We start from the raw sequence: 16,753 nt of genomic DNA on the forward strand, positions 1-16,753 counted from the left end.
ATGTTGCTGACGCAAGGGGGATATTCACAAGGTGAGGAATCCACTGGCAGATGTATCTATCAGAAAAACCCAACACTGCAAGTCTACACCTGTTTTTCCCCCACACACAATACATACAGTCGCCTTGACAGGGTGTTAGTTGCTAACCCAGAGATTAACATGTCCATAGAAGTAACACACCAGGCGCGCTTTTTATCCGATCACTCCCCGGTGGCATGCCTGGTGCGTTGGGGGGATCCTGTTTCCCGCCCGCGCACTTGGAGGTTCCCAGTGGATATCCTCCCTGATCAGGTGGGGAGGGCACATGTGGAGACAGCCCTCGGTGACTATGTAGATTTTAACTGGGAGGAGGGAGGCCTATCGCTGGCCACCAAGTGGGAGGCCTTAAAGGCGGTGGTGAGGGGAACCTGCATGAGACTCACGTATGGGGTCCGGAATCAGCTTCTGCAGGAGCTGCAGGCGGTGGAAGAAGCACTATTAGCACTCCAAGCCACGGCGTCTCCTGATGATCTGCAGAGGGAGGAGGAGCACACGGCCCTTGGTAAGGTCCTTGATATTCTGGACCCCCTTGATAAGTATACTCTGGGCCAATATAGGCAGCGTCTCCATAGGGAAGGGGACAAGTCGGGGCGGCTCCTGGCCTGGATCCTTCGAAAAGAGCAGACCCCGGAACGTATTGTGGCTCTCCGGGACTCTGGTGGGATCGTGGTACATTCGGAGGGTGCCATCCTTGAGGCCCTCAGATCCCATCTCCAGCAGGTGTACACTGCGGACCCAGGCGTTTCTGCAGCTTCTTATTCCCATTACCTGCAGGGCCTGGCCCTGCCATCCCTCTCCACGGAGGACCAGGAGGACCTGGATTTGGCACTGACGTTGAGTGAGGTGCGGGCAGCTTTGACTCGCCTGCCACGCGCGAAGTCACCGGGGAGAGATGGATTCCCACCAGAGTTGTATCACGAGTTCAGGGACACATTGTCACATCTCCTTATACAGGTCTTTGCGGAGGCCTTTGAGAGTGGTTTTCTCCCACGGATCATGTCCACTGGGGAGATTTGTATGATCCTTAAACCAGGAGGGGACAAGCTCGACCCTTCCATGTATCGCCCGATCACCATGATCAATACAGATGTAAAAATCTTGACTAAATTATTGACCACCCGTCTGGCACCTCATATGGCGCATTTGGTCCACCCGGACCAATGAGGCTTTATTCCGGGGTGTAACACCGCCATGTTACCTACAAGAGGTCCTCCGAGTGATGGGTCTGGGCCCCAATTTTTGCCGATGGCTCCAAATCCTATATCAGTCCCCCCGGGCTAGGGTACGACTGGGAACTGCACGCTCGGAGGAGTGGCAATTGGGACGGGGCACGCAACAGGGGTGTCCCCTCTCGCCGCTACTCTTCGCCCTGGCTATAGAGCCTTTGGCCGTTTGGATCCGTTCGGAGATGACGAGGCGGGGCATACGAGTGGGTGACACATGTAATATCATTTCCCTGTATGCAGATGATGCCTTGTTTTACCTAAGGGCCCGAGAGAGGCGCTCCCAGTGTTGCTTCATCAGCTGGATAGGTTCGGCGATGCATCGGGACTAAGGGGGTCATTAGGATGACAGGTGGACTTTGTCCGCCCGCCATCCTGTCGGTATTCGGGACCGCCCACAATAAGGGCAGGGGTCCCGTGGGGGGTATTAGGAGGTGCCCACCACAGTGGCGGGCACATCCTGTATTTTTAGAATTTTGGCGGGCGGTGCTCTCTGCACTGCCCGTCACAATGCTAAAAATGCATTTCAGCATTTGCATTTACAAAGCGGCAGGCACCGCAGGGTGCCTGCTGCTTTGTAAATGCAAATGAAGGGGGGTACCAGAGGTACCCCCGCGTGTGCACCCCCCACCTCTCCTTCACTCTGGGGGCCCGCAGGGGCCCCCCAGAGAGAAGACCGCATGCCTTTTCGTGGCGATATGAAAAAAACAACGGCGCCGAAAGGCACCTTAAAACAACCATCATAATATGGCTGGCGGTGTCTGATCTGACCTTTTAGGACATTAGGTTCAAATTGACTCAACCTTGTATATGTCCGCCTTTGCACAATTGTTTTGAATAGAGTTAGAACTACCCTTATATTAAATAATTTTCTTTCTGGGGAGTAGCCCACACTCTTTTTATCTGAGCACTGTTTTCCTGACTGCGTAGTATTTTACGTTTTCACAAATAAGGACCCAATGAAGACAACTGGCAACCAATATATCTAGTTGGTGCCTGAGGGTTCTATTTCTTCACTAAGCTTTCCTTTCCCACCCACTCTGTTTCTTTCATTTAGCATTTGTATATTTGGTAGTCTTTTGTTGTTTAGATATATTAGTCCCAAGGGATACGAGAGTAACCTTTTGACCCTTTTTCTCTTGTTGTTGGTGTATGATAGACACCGCCACCATATTATTCCTTTTCGGCCCCGGCCGCAAGGCGACCGGGGTGGAAAGGCGGAAGACGGTCTTTCCGTCCACCGAGGTCCCCCCCGCCATACTAATATGGTGGGGGGGAAAACGAGTGTGGATGTCGGGCGGATTGCTCCCGCCAGACTGGCGGTGGCTACCGCCCGACATCCTAATGGGCCCCTAAGACTCAATAGACACAAGTCCCTGGTCCATCCGTTGTCGGGGCTGGATTTGGCGCCCCGGGAGGATTTGTCGGAGCTCAGGTTGCGATGGGAAAGAGATAGCTTTCGCTATTTGGGTATTCATGTGGCCTTGACGGAGGCGCAATCACTGGCCTGCAATATTGATAGGGTGATTAAGTCCCTGCAGCGCTCCGTGTCATTCTGGAACACCTCATGGGCCGGTTGGCCGTCGCTAAGATGGTGATGTTGCCTAGGGCACTTTACATAATTCAGAACACACACAGTGTCCTCTTCCCCCTAGAGTCTTCCGGACTCTGAATATGCTCCTTACGTCTCTACTCTGGGCGGACAGGCGTAGTAGAGTAGCCCTCCATACAATGGTGCGCTTATACGAGGAAGGAGGCCTAGAGGCCCCGCGCTTTGATTTGTATTATTATGCTGCGCAGCTGCTGCCGGCTGCTAGATGGTTTGCGGACACAGACGCCTGAGAGACGCAACTGTTGGCAGGTAGAGCAACGGTACTGGAGCTGCGGGAGGCTTTGCCCTACATCGTGAGGCACACGGCAAGCATTTGGCACCGATTCGGAGAGAGGGTGTTTTGCGGACAGCACCCTTCCACAGGGACTTACCGATTTGGATCCTGGAGCCCATGGTGACAATGGAACAACATATGTCCTTCTGGGTCTGGCGGGAGGGGGGCTGTGAAACTCTGGCCGACCTGTACCCCACCGAGACCTTCCTGACCTACGAACAAGCGGAGGAGACCTTCGGTCTTCAAAGAGGGCAGTACCTGCATTATCAGGGGCTGTGCGATGTAGTGCAGTCGCTTTGGACTCATTATCCAGAGGCGTCCCCAATGACTCACACCTTAAATATCCTGCTGTCTTGTGGCAAGGGCCGTAGACTTATTTCCCTACTATATGATGCTATGCGTTGGGACTCAGCCCCCCCGGTGCCACCGACGTGGGCGGCCTGGGAAGCGGACTTGGGTACACCACTCGACCAGGGGTAACGTAAGCGAATAGGTGCACTCACACGGAAGGTATCTTGTAATGCACGCTTTAAATTAATACATTTTAATTTCATGCACCGCACCTACCTCACTCCAATCTTATTGAAGCGCTATTCCCCGGATAGGGATGATGTTTGTCCCAGATGTGGCGCGGGAGGGGCCGGGTTCCTACACTTGGCTTGGAACTGCCCGCTAATTCAGAGTTTTTGGGCGAGCGTAGTAGAACGTATAGTGGCCCCGACGGGATTACGGATCACACTGACGCCTTTGCACTGCCTGTTGGCACTGGTCCCTAGGCCAAAGAAACGAAAGCTGTCCGATAGACTAATGCAATTGATGTTGGTCCTAGCTAGACGCAGGGTGGCTATCACCTGGGTGGGTCAGAGGGCCCCGGAGATACCCACGTGGCTCAGGGATGTGAGGGAATGGTCCCTAGCTGAAGAAACGCATATGCAGTGCAGCAGGAGGGATGAAAAATTACAGGAGGACCTACTGGCCTGGTGGGTTATGTGCGCTATAGGATTGGGGGGACGGGGACACACTTCACACAGCAATCCTGAAGGGGTGAGTGACGAGCTATTCTCGCCGCGAGGATCGGGTTCTGAGGGGGAGGCCAAGGGTGTCCCCTAGAGTGGAGCTAGGACACTGCGTAGTGTGTGGACTGGTTATGTTCTCAGAGTAATGCAACTCTTGTATGTTATCCTGCTATGCCTTCGGAGTGATCGTGTGGCTCAGTGGAGCCTCTAGCCAACAAACGTGCCTTAGTGAGTCAGACGATGTGACTACGTGCGGTTTTGATGCCATTGGGGGGGATTTTTGTATGTTTGTACAATGTAAATCTGAAAAATAAAGTTTAAAAAAAAAAAAAAAAAACGTGCCCGCTTTGATATTACAACTTTCTCAGTTACATGACAACAGAGCACTAATACTCTTTCTTATTTCAGATAACTGGACACAACTGATTCATGTAAACTGCTATTTCTACAAGGAAAATGTTCAGAAAAAATTACCTCTGTGTCTCCTTCATTTAATCTTCATTGTTTCTACCATTTGGAATGCACACAAAAAAGAGAAGAAAGAAAAAAAGAAAGAAAGAAAGAAAATGTTGTACAGAAGAAGTGAACAAGTTACTTACCTTCGGTAACGCTTTTTCTGGTAGATACAGTATCTGCCTGTGGATTCCTCACCTTGTGAATATCCCCCTTGCGTCAGCAACGTTCGGAAAATTCTTCGTAGCAGGCCGGCGTGGACGACGTCATATGAACGCGGCATCGCGTGCGACTCCGTCTGACGTCACCGACCCCTTATTAGGCCTACGTCGGCGTGATGACATCAGTTCTGCCCTTTTTTCCGTGCCTTCGAGGCACCCGGACGGACCAATGACAGCAAATATACATATATACAGTGTACATAGTACATACAAATCAGAACAGCACACATAGTGCGTAGCAAAGGTATCAAAAACCCAATATATATACAAATAAACCCAGGTATTGCAGAGTGGACAACGGGGAGGCGGGTGGGTCAGTGAGGAATCCACAGGCAGATACTGCATCTACCAGAAAAAGCATTACCGAAGGTAAGTAACTTGTTCTTCTGATAGATACATCTGACTTGTGGATTCCTCACCTTGTGAATAGAGTCCCAGAGCAGTCCCCACTCCCGGAGGAGGGTGTCCACACTGCTATACCAGGAAATCTTGGAGGACAGAACGCGCGAAGTGGCCGTCCCTCCTCACCTCGGTATCCAAGCAATAATGCTTCGCGAAAGTGTGGAGGGAGGCCCAAGTCGCGGCTCTGCAAATGTCCTCAACAGGTACACCTCTAGACAATGTAGAAGTAGCAGACCTTGCCCTGGTAGAATGAGCTCTTATACCCTCAGGAGGGTCCTTACCCGCCAGGGAGTAGCAAATCTTGATGCACAGGATTATCCACCTGGAAAGTGTGCGCTTGTGCACCGCTCTGCCCTTCCGACAGCCAGCAAAACCAACAAACAACTGATCGTCCATCCGGAAGTCTTTAGTTCTGTCCAGATAAAAAGACACCGCCCTCTTAGGGTCCAGACGGTGCAGTCTCTCTTCCTCCTTAGAAGGGTGAGGGGGAGGAAAGAAGGTAGGAAGGGTAATGGATTGCCCTAGATGGAAGGGAGTTACCACCTTAGGCAGAAAAGCAGCCCTGGTCCTAAGAACCATTCGATCAACATGAATGGTCAGGAATGGGGGCTTAGAACAGAGAGCTTGAAGCTCACTCACCCTCCTTGCCGAGGTGATCGTAACTAAGAAGACCGTCTTGAAAGACAAAAGCCTCATGGGACACTTGTGTAAGGGTTCGAAGGGAGAACCCATCAAGAAAGTTAAGACAAGATTTAAGTCCCATTGAGGCACGATAAAAGGAGAAGGAGGGAACTTATTCGTGAAACCCTTCAGAAACCTCAAAACCACTGGAGATTTAAAAAGAGACGGCTGGTCCGGCAAGCAGAGAAATGCCGATAACGCCGAAAGGTAACCTTTGACTGTGGCAACAGCAAATCCTTGCTGCGCCAAAGAGAGAGCAAACTGCAAAATATCAGACAGATGAGCCCTCAAAGGGTCAACAGCCTTCTCCCTACACCAAACAACAAATTTAGACCATCTATACGAATAGATGGACTTGGTGGAGTCACGCCTGGCCAAAAGAATGACATCCACCACATCGTGAGGGAGAGAAAAAGAGTTCAGGTTGCCCCGTTCAATCTCCAGGCATGAAGGTGTAATGTCTGGAGGTGGGGGTGTAGAACCTGCCCCTCCATCTGAGAGAGGAGATCTACCCTGAGAGGGAGACAGAGCGGCGGGTGAGAGGAGAGGTGGAGTAGGTCCGTGTACCACACCCTTATTGGCATATCCGGGGCGACCAATAAGACTTGGGCCCGGTCCTGGCAAATCTTCCTCAGAACCCAAGGAATCAAGGGTATGGGAGGAAACGCGTAAAGGAGTTGACTTCCCCAACTCAACTGAAACGCGTCCCCGAGTGCTCCTTGCATCGGATACTGGAGGCTGCAGAATGACAGGCAGTGAGAATTCTCACGAGTGGCGAACAGGTCCACCTGAGGAGTCCCCCACATCTGAAAGATGTCGTGAACAACCTCCGGATGGAGCCTCCACTCGAGGTCGGCAGAGAACTGCCGACTGAGAACGTCTGCACGTACGTTCAGAACTCCGGCCAGATGATTTGCCATCAGACAAATCTGATGGTCCTGAATCCAGGACCAGAGATGCAGAGTCTCTTTGCAGAAACACCGCGACCCTACTCCTCCCTGCTTGTTGATATACCACATCGCGGTCGTGTTGTCCGTCAGGACTTGAACCGACTGACCGCGAAGGGAAGGGAGGAAGGCCTTGAGCGCCAGACGTATCGCCCGCAACTCTAGAAGGTTGATGTGAAGCAACCTTTCCTCTGGAGACCAAAGACCTTTGACCTCCAGATCCCCCAGATGAGCACCCCACCCGAAATTGGATGCATCCGTTATCACTGTGGCAACCGATGGAGTCAGTTGGAAAAGTTTTCCTTGAGACAGATTGCCTTCCACGCCCCACCAAGACAGATCCGCTGCAGTTTCTCTGGAGATCCTCACTGACTCCCTGAGATCTCCATTGTGCTGATACCACTGCCTGCGGAGGCACCACTGGAGTGCCCTCATGTGCCAGCGTGCATGGTTGACCAACAGAATGCAAGAAGCCATCAGACCGAGCAGACGAAGGACCTTCAGGACTGGAACGACCGCTCCATTGTAGAATAAAGGAATCATTTCCTGTATGTCGCGAATCCTTTGAGGTGAAGGGAATGCACGACATACAGTAGTGTCCAGTACCGTACCTATGAACAGGTTGCCCTGGGAGGGCACCAGGTGAGACTTGGGTACATTTATCGAAAAACCCAACCTGTGCAACAACTGAGTTGTCTTTTGCAGATGAAGGAGCACCGTCTCCGGTGACTCTGCTTTGATCAGCCAGTCGTCCAGATACGGGAATACAGGTATACCCGACCTCCTGAGATGTGCTGCCACCACTGCCATCACCTTGGTGAAAACTCGAGGCACAGTAGTAAGTCCAAACGGAAGGACCGCAAACTGGTAGTGTTGCGAACCTACCGTAAAACGGAGATACTTCCTGTGCGACTTCAGGATGGGGATGTGGAAATAAGCATCCTGCAAGTCGATCGACACCATCCAGTCTTCTTCCAACAGCGCTTGAAGAACCTGCGCAAGAGTGAACATCTTGAACTTTTCCTGTTTTAGATACAAGTTCAAGATCCTGAGATCCAGGATTGGTCGAAGTCTGCCATCCTTTTTGGGGATCAGGAAATACCGGGAGTAGCACCCCTGACCCCTCTCCTGCTCCGGAACCACCTCTATCGCACCCTTTCTGAACAGTGCCAGGACTTCTTCCTGCAGGAGAAGCAGGTGGTCCTCCGAACAATAACCTTGGCAAGGAGGGTAATTGGGAGGGAACTCCTGAAAAGGAAGCGCATACCCATTTTCTACGAAATTAAGAACCCAAAGATCCGATGTAACCAATTCCCAATCCCGTAGAAAATGAGTAAGCCGGCCCCCTACCGGACCCACATGATCAGGAATGGCGGATCTAGGGCTGCTTTGCTGTTGTAGGTGGGGGTGGGTATTAGAGGAGGAAGTAGAGGAGGAAGAGGCCTGACATCCACGTCCACGACCCCTCTGTCTACCTCTGTAAGACTTGTACAGAGGGTTCTGTTGCTGCTGCTGCTGCTGGCCTTGTTTGAAAGGATGAAAGGAGGACCTTCCAAAGCCCCTGAACTTCCTGGTGGCTGAGCCTTTCGCTTGCAGGCCCAAAGACCTAGCCGTCGCCCGGCTATCTTTGAACCTCTCTAAAGCTGCCTCCGCTTTCTTCCCAAAGAGGCCAACTCTGTCAAAAGGCAAATCCATAAGAGTAGCCTGTACGTCAGCGGAAAACTCTGAGTACTTTAGCCAAGCAGCTCTTCTGGTAGCCACTGAAGAACCCATCACTCTAGCCACAGAGTCCGCCGTGTCCATGCCACTCTGAATAACCTGGCGGGCTGCCGCCTGAGTGTCCAAAACAACCTCATTAAAGTTTTTCCTGTCTTCCTCCGGAAGCTTAGCTGACAACTGCTTGACCGAGTCCATTAAAGCATGCACATTCCTTCCTAGTAAGCAAGTAGCATTCATTGATTTTAAAGCCATGCTACCTGAGGAGAAAATCTTTTTAGCAGCTTTATCCAACTTTTTGGAGTCTTTCAGCCTGATTCATGTACGGGCCGTTTTGCGTGGCCCTAATAGCGAATCATAGCGACTCGCTATTGAGGACACGCAAAACGGTATTCATGTAGGAATTGCTAAATAAATAGCGATTCCTACATGTTCTCTATTTGCGAGTAGAAATTTCCTACTCGCAAAAAAAGGAATAACTCCCCATTCATTCCTATGGGCCAAAAGGCCCATAGGAATGAATGGGGAGTATCCCTTATTTGCGAGTAGCAATTTACTACTCGCAAATAAGATAGCGATTTTAAGGGTGCCAGGGGTGTCCAAAGGACACCCTGTAGCACCCCTAAAATGCACATTTGAACAGGTGTTGCGCACACACATGTCCAAAGGACATGTGTGTGTGCAACATGCAACTTAGAAAAATGCTTTTAAAAGCATTTTTCTAAGTTTTTGCTATTTACCGAGAGGTCTGACCTCTCGGTAAATAGCGGCCCAAATTTGCAAAATCGCAATTTTTGAAAGTGTCATGAATAGCATTTAAGGAATCTCTAATAGAGATTCCTTAAATGCTAATCCTCGCATATTAGCTAATTCTTCATTAGCGATTTTTGCATTTGGGATTGTGAATCCCAAATGCCAAAATTGCACTCGCAAAAGGCAAGATTCTGAGAATCTTGCCCTTTGCGAGTGCAATTTAGCTTCATGAATCAGGCTGTTTATCTCCAGGAACCTGGGGAAAAGAGCCTGCTGATCTGTTCGCACAAGCGGCCTGCACCACCAGACTCTCCGACGAAGGGTAAGATGACAAGAACTCAGGGTCTCCAGGAGCCACCCTATAACACCTCGCCACTGATCTAGACCCCGCAGGTGCAGACAAAGGTTTTTTTCCAGACCTCTATAATCGGTTCAGTCAGAGCCTCAGTGAATGGCAGAGTCGGCTAAATGACTGCCGAAGGGGAATGCAAGACCTCCGTAAGGATATTAGATTTGAACTCCACTGTAGGCAAAGTCAAATTCAGCAACTAAGCAGCCTTTCTGATTACCATATGGTATGGCACCACCAGCCTGATTCATGTACGGGCCGTTTTGCGTGTCCCTAATAGCGATTATTAGCGACTCGCTATTGAGGAAACGCAAAACGGCATTCATGTACTTTTCGGGGAAAAAATAGCGACTCGCACGCGGGCGCTAAAGCCGTTAGCGACCGACAAAAAACGCAGAAAAATCGCTATTTCCGGCTACCTGCGATCGGGATAGCGACTCGCAATCCCGATCGCACGGGATAGCGACTCGCAATCCCGATCGCACGGGATAGCGACTCGCAATCCCGTGGGATCGGGAATGCGAGTCGCTATCTCGCGGGATCTGGAAAACGGGAAGACGCATTACGAGCACCGTGATGACATCACAACCAGGAAGCAGCCAAATCCCACCCCCAAACAACACAGTGACGCTATCAGTCGAGTGTTGAAGACCGAAAGCTGCCGCTAAACCGCCGTTAGCGACTCACAACCCCGCCGAAATAGCGACCGCCATGTCGGAGGAACCCCAGCCAGGCCCCAGCAACAGCGCTGGCCGCAAGCGCAAACTGAAATTCTCCGAACAGGAGCTGGAGAACCTCATCGAAGGGGTGGTGGCCAACCACGACCAGCTGTTTGGTGCCAACTCCCGGAGGGTCCCAGAGCAGGAGAAGAGGAGGATCTGGGTTGGGATTGCCTCCAGTGTGAACTCTGTGGGCGTTGCGGACAGGTCTCTGGAGGAACTCAAAAAGCGGTGGTACGACCTCCGAGGCCGTGCCAAGGAGAGGGTTGCGGAGCGCCTTGGTGAGGCATCAGGCACCGGAGGTGGTGGACCGACTGTCCCACCCAACACCCCCCTGGAGGACCAGGTAGAGGACACGTTGGAGAGGGAGGCGTGTGTTGGCGTGACCCCTCTGGACTCCTCCCGCCCCACCCAAGACACCCAAGGTAAGTGGCATGCGACTGCGACCCTGTCCCCTATGACCGCCCCTGACCAAATAGGCTCACTCATTGGCCCTTAGTCATGCCTATGTTGTGCATCAGGAAATGCCCTGAAGCATTGTGGGAGATGTAGTATGTCCACAATGTAGTAGTACCACAATGCGGCCAGAAAGGTTCCAAAGTGCGCAAATACACAGCCACCCAGGGAATGACACCCAGCATGCATGTAACATCTGCACGTCTGACAGTCACATGCACCTAATGAGTATCCACTTACCCTCACAGGTGCGGGAGACAGCAGTGACAGTGAGAGGCTGCTGATCGATGAGGAGGCCCAGGAGGAGGAATCCCTACCTGATACACAGCCACCAGCCCCTGCAGCAGCGCCAACACCAGCAGCCAGGCCCCCCGCCTCTGCTGCTACAACACCTGCAGGCCCACCGTCTGCCAAGGCCAGGCCCCCCGCCTCTGCTGCTTCAACACCTGCAGGCCCACCGTCTGCCAAGGCCAGGCCCCCCGCCTCTGCTGCTTCAACACCTGCAGGCCCACCGTCTGCCAAGGCCAGGCCCCCCGCCTCTGCTGCTTCAACACCTGCAGGCCCACCGTCTGCCAAGGCCAGGCCCCCCGCCTCTGCTGCTTCAACACCTGCAGGCCCACCGTCTGCCAGAGCCAGGCACCCCACCAATGTGCCTCCAGTGGCTGCGGCACCTGCAACACCAGCTGCAACAACACCAGCAGCACGGCCAATAAGATCTGGGCCAGCCACATCCGCTACACAGCGGCCCAACAGCAGGCGGGGCAATGGGCATCTCCATGCCTGCATGAGCGTGGAGCGGCGCATGCTCCGCATACACCAGCGGCAGTCCCAGCAGCAAGGAGCAATCCAGCTCCAGCTTCATAAGATAGGCCGCAATGTGGCTGGAGTCGGGGAGAGGATGGACCGCATGACGGCGGCCATGGACCGCATGACGGCGGCTATGGAAGACAACACTGCAGCGCTGGTGAAGCACCGCAGTGTTGCAAGCAGGCGCCACCACCAGTTGCTGAGCCGGCTGTCCACCTATAGCCGCTCCAATTATGTCTCGGCAAATGCCACCACCCTGCTTGCGCGGCGCTCCTTGACCCAGCAGCACCAACTGGTCCAGTGCTGCGAAGATATTACCCGGGTGCTGGAGCATTTGACCACCGCCGTCACCGCACTGCACGCACCTGTGCTACCGGCAATTGTGGGGGGTGATGATGCTAGTGAGGGTGCCTCCAGTGTCAGCAGCCACTCTGCCACGCAGGCCCCCCCACCTAGGTGCAGCACAAGGGCTACGCCTGCTCCAGCTGCCCAGGAGGAGGAAGAGCCTCCCAGGCGCCTGCAAATTGTGCGCCGGAGGCGCCAATGACATTGTGTCAGGGACACAGGCGCAGGCTGAACTTAAGCCTGCCATGGACCGTCTCATGCAGTATGCATGAATACTGCATTTTGTATATAGTTGTTTCCAAGACCCATTATTTTTTTGTGATTATAACAAATACATTTATTTTGGTGCACACATACGCCTTGTGTAATCATTACAGTTTGCATGCAATTGTGATATGTGGGGTGGGGGAAGGGGGTGGGCTAGAAATTGTTAGCTGTGATGTGGTTGCGACGTCTGTGGCCTTCAGCTGGGTTCTCCCCGCGTGCATGGTGCGCATGTGCTGGTGGCCGGTCGTCCCCCTCAGATTCACTGCCTGAGATGTCAACTGGTATCCGGCGCTTGGTTGCAATGTTATGAAGCATTGCACAGACAGCCACAATGCGGCAGCACGCTGCAGGACTGTAATACATGGCCCCACCTGTCTTGTGCAGTATACGGAACCTGCTCTTGAGCAGGCCAAATGTCCTTTCAATACAGTTCCTTGTCCGGATGTGCGCAACATTGTAGCGGCGTTACTGAGGTGTGGCAGGGTTGAGGTAAGGGGTCAGGAGGTATTCCCGTAGGGCGTAGCCACTGTCACCTGTATGAGAGGAGCAGATGTTGATTGCCTGTGCAGCGCAGTTACTTCATAGCAATGTGACATTGTCGACAAAGTGTACTTACCAAGTAGGTGTCCTTCCCCAAACTCTCCCCTGATCAGTCGTGTGTGGAGTCCGCTGTGCCTGAAGATGAAGGAGTCATGGGTACTCCCTGGGTACTGGGCCACAATGTCAGTGATGATGGTCTTGGCATTGCAGACCATCTGTATGTTGAGGGAGTGGTACGACTTCCTGTTGCGGTACATATACTCCGTGCCAGCTGGTGGGCAGATGGCGACGTGGGTACAGTCTATGCAGCCAAGGACATGGGGAAAATGGGCAACATTATAAAATTGTAGTTTTGTGAGGTCCAAATCCTGTTGGCTCGTGGGAAATGTGATGTGCCGGTGGAGCTGGGTGAGCATGGCGTCAACAAAAGTGTGGAGGCAGCGTGACATGGTGGGCTGGGATATCCCCCCAGCAGCGACTACTATGCCCTGGAAACTGCCGGATGCCAGGAGGTGCAGGCTGCACAATACCTGCACATGTGTGGGCACAGAATTGTTTCGCCTTGTTGGGTGCTGCATGATGGGGTCGAGTTCTTGTATCAGCCAGGTGATCATTTCCCCATTCAGCCTGTATTTAGCATAAATCTGTTCTCTGGTTTGACCCAGCAAGGTGACCCGCTGCCGGTAAATCCTTGCCTGCCTCATGCGTCTCCTCCGTGCTGCTCGCTGTAGCCTTCGCCGCCTCACCACCATGTACATCCCAGGCATTGTGGAACGCCTATTGCTGCTGCTGAATGTCCTTATGTGTGATTGGTCAGGCCTGGACCTGTTGGTGATTGGCTAACAGTTTTTCAAATTTTGGTTAATCATGGCTTTTATGGTTACCACTTGCTTTGAGTTGTCCTTAAATTGCGCCGCGCAAATGTGCGATTTAGCGCTTTTTCGCTAATGTATTTCTTTCATGAATGCCGATTGAGACAATATTGCGTTTCGCTATTCAATTCGCAGATTCCGTGGTTGGTCGCTATTTCATTATCGCTAATGCTCGACTTCCCGGAGTCTGCGACTTTTACAGCGTAATCGCTATTCCGCTCGCTATTATTTTTTAGCGATTTCGCTATTTCGTACTTGAATGCCGATTCCGTGTTTTGCACCCGCAATTGCGTTTTCGCAGCCATTGCGGGCGCTATTTCGCTTCATGAATCAGGCTGCACATCCCTAGAGGGCGCATCCGAAACCACAGGCAACCCCCATTCTGGAGAAAGTTCAAGACTGCTTGCACTATGCAGATCCTCAGAGCAATCCTCATGCTCCTGAAGCTCGCCTTCCTCCACTTCAGGTTCCCCATACTCCTTCTCCTCCAAGAGACGCTGGGCTCTACGCCTCGACCACTCCAGACGAATCGAAGTCGACGGATCCGGTAACGACTCCGACGGAATCGGAGCCGGCGTCGAACGAGGAGCTGGAACAACTGGAGGTTGAGAAACAGGAACCGGTGTCGTGCCCCGATCCAAACTTCGAGGTCGCTCCGGAGCCGGCGAAGCCGTGCACGGAGTCGATGCCCTCGGCGGAGCCAAGGAGGATATGGAGTCGGCATAAAAGGTAGAAAAGGCGCCGGTACATAAGCTTGGGGGACACACAAGTTAAAAGACAAAGGACCCATGGGACCCGCAGGTGCTCCAGTGGAGTACATTGCCCTCGCATATACTCAAAACATAGCATTTAGGAAATGCGAAGGATCCTGACCAGGACCAGGAAAAGATGGGTATGAACCCATTGACGGCTCCGCAGGAGGCTGCTCCGGATTCGGCTCCTCCTGACCCTTTTGACCCTCCAGGTCATCCTCCGCAGTCGGTGACTGTGGAACCTCCACGACCTCCTCATGCTCCGAAGACTGGCCCGAAGCCGGATTCGGAACCAACTCCGGATCCAGAGTATGCTCTCGAGACCGTATCGGCATGGCTCCACCAGCAGGAGACGGAGACACAAAGTCCTTGTGATGTTTCCGAGAAGACCACTTCTTCGAGTCCGATGACCCCGAATGATGGCGAGAACTATGCTTCTTCCTCTTATGTTTTCTCTTCGAGGAACCCGAAGCATGCCCAGAAGCTGACTTCGACGCTGACTCCGATCTGGTCCTCAACCTCGATCGCGACCTCGATCGCGACTTCGATCGCGACCTCGATCGCAACTTCGACCTTGACTTCGGCCTCGATCTGGAGCGTCTTGATCTTGATCTCGAAGATCTATTGGCTTCTTTACCTTTAATCTTGGCTATGAGAAGTTTAACCTCCCGCTCTCGCAGAGCCTTCGGATTCATCTTAGAGCAGGATCGACAGCCCTTGATGTCATGATCCGAACCCAAACTCCACAAGCAATCATCATGTGGATCGGTAATCGACATCATCAGGGCACATGAGCCACACTGCTTGAAACCCGTCTTCTTCGACGACATCCTCGAAGAAGAACAGAAACAGTAATACACAAAAAGTAACAAAGTCTCTATCTGTAACAACAGAAGATCCCAGAACCGTTAGCGTCTACGACGCGGAAAAAAGGGAACTGATGTCATCACGCCGACGTAGGCCTAATAAGGGGTTGGTGACGTCAGACGGAGTCGCGCACGATGCCGCGTTCCTATGACGTCGTCCACGCCGGCGTGCTACGAAGAATTTTCCGAACATTGCTGACGCAAGGGGGTTATTCACAAGGTGAGGAATCCACAAGGCAGATGTATCTATCAGAACTTATCTTATTACCTTACATTTAAAAGAGGCAGACTATCCTATGTGCATAGCTATTGTACATCTGGAAGATTCTATTCTAGATCTGTTTCACTTTATGATGTATTGCTTCTAAGTGGCTGCTTGGAGTTAGCATTAAAAGAAATATGCATAATGTTAGGCTCCGTGTCTTTAATGAAATCCAGATTCTCTTGTCATGTTATTAGGAGAATCGCAGTTCTTTAAATTGTGTGGGGGTCGCTCCGGCTTCCAGAAAAGCAGAGAAGAGCAGATCAGACCATGCACAGGTTCCGGAGAACAAGGACTTGAATTCTGAGGCTCCCCCGCCGCGTCAGTTGACGGAAGGGGAGAGGTTGTAGCACGCTTCGACTTCTTGTACTTCTTTTGCCTCTTACCTGAGTGACCTGATGACATTGAGTGGTACGTAAAGGTCTTGGGACTCCTGGAACAGGCCCTGGACCTTCCTCTCGACCGGGACCAAGACCTCTGAGTAGACCAGCATGGCATTGCCTACCGGGCCGCAAGCAGCTTTAAGGACTGCTCCCTCTAGGCCTTTGGAGCCATGTCCTGGAGACACAACAAACAAACCAAATGTGGGTCCGTCACCGACATAGCATGGTGACAGTAGCCACAAGGCTTGAATCCTGAAGTCTTCATAGACATGACTACCTACACACCTAGGAAGTAAGAAGTTGATGAGATGGTAGCTCTCCTCACGTATCAGCACTTGACTGTCGCTGAAAGAATTGACATCAGCACGCCAAGGTGGCTCCTATATAGATGGCACAGACGTCACTTCCGGTGTGGACGACACCAACTATGTCACCTGGAAATGACAGGCGCCGTGTACTGGCACGCAGGGGTATTGCTCTTAGAAAAATATTCCAGATTCACTATGCCGCCCGGAAAATTCAAAGGTAATGAATCTGTGGATTGATGTGTCTATCGGGTCTTATAGCCAGTTAATGGGTCAATTTCTGATCTGAGCCGCAGCAAGGACGCAGATTTAACAAAACATAACATAACAGGTGTATTTGTAAAGTGCACGTTCACCACAACGGGTATCTTGGTGTTGAAAATAACAGATGTATATTTCTGTGGGTGTTGGGGCCAAAAGAAATCCAGAATGCTAGAAGTGCACGCAGATAGGTATTTTAGCACATGGGTTAACATCCAACTAACTTCTGTCT

At 52.0% G+C, this 16,753-nt stretch overlaps 1 protein-coding gene across 46 annotated transcripts in view; it reads right to left on the bottom strand.

Moving 5' to 3' along the window:
• Positions 1–16,753, bottom strand: part of LOC144799531 (uncharacterized) — a 5,513,712-nt gene that overhangs the window by 2,943,430 nt on the left and 2,553,529 nt on the right. The window lies entirely within an intron of this gene.

This window comes from Lissotriton helveticus, chromosome 1_2, assembly GCF_964261635.1.
Source record: "Lissotriton helveticus chromosome 1_2, aLisHel1.1, whole genome shotgun sequence".
NCBI classification, from domain to species: Eukaryota; Metazoa; Chordata; class Amphibia; order Caudata; family Salamandridae; genus Lissotriton; species Lissotriton helveticus.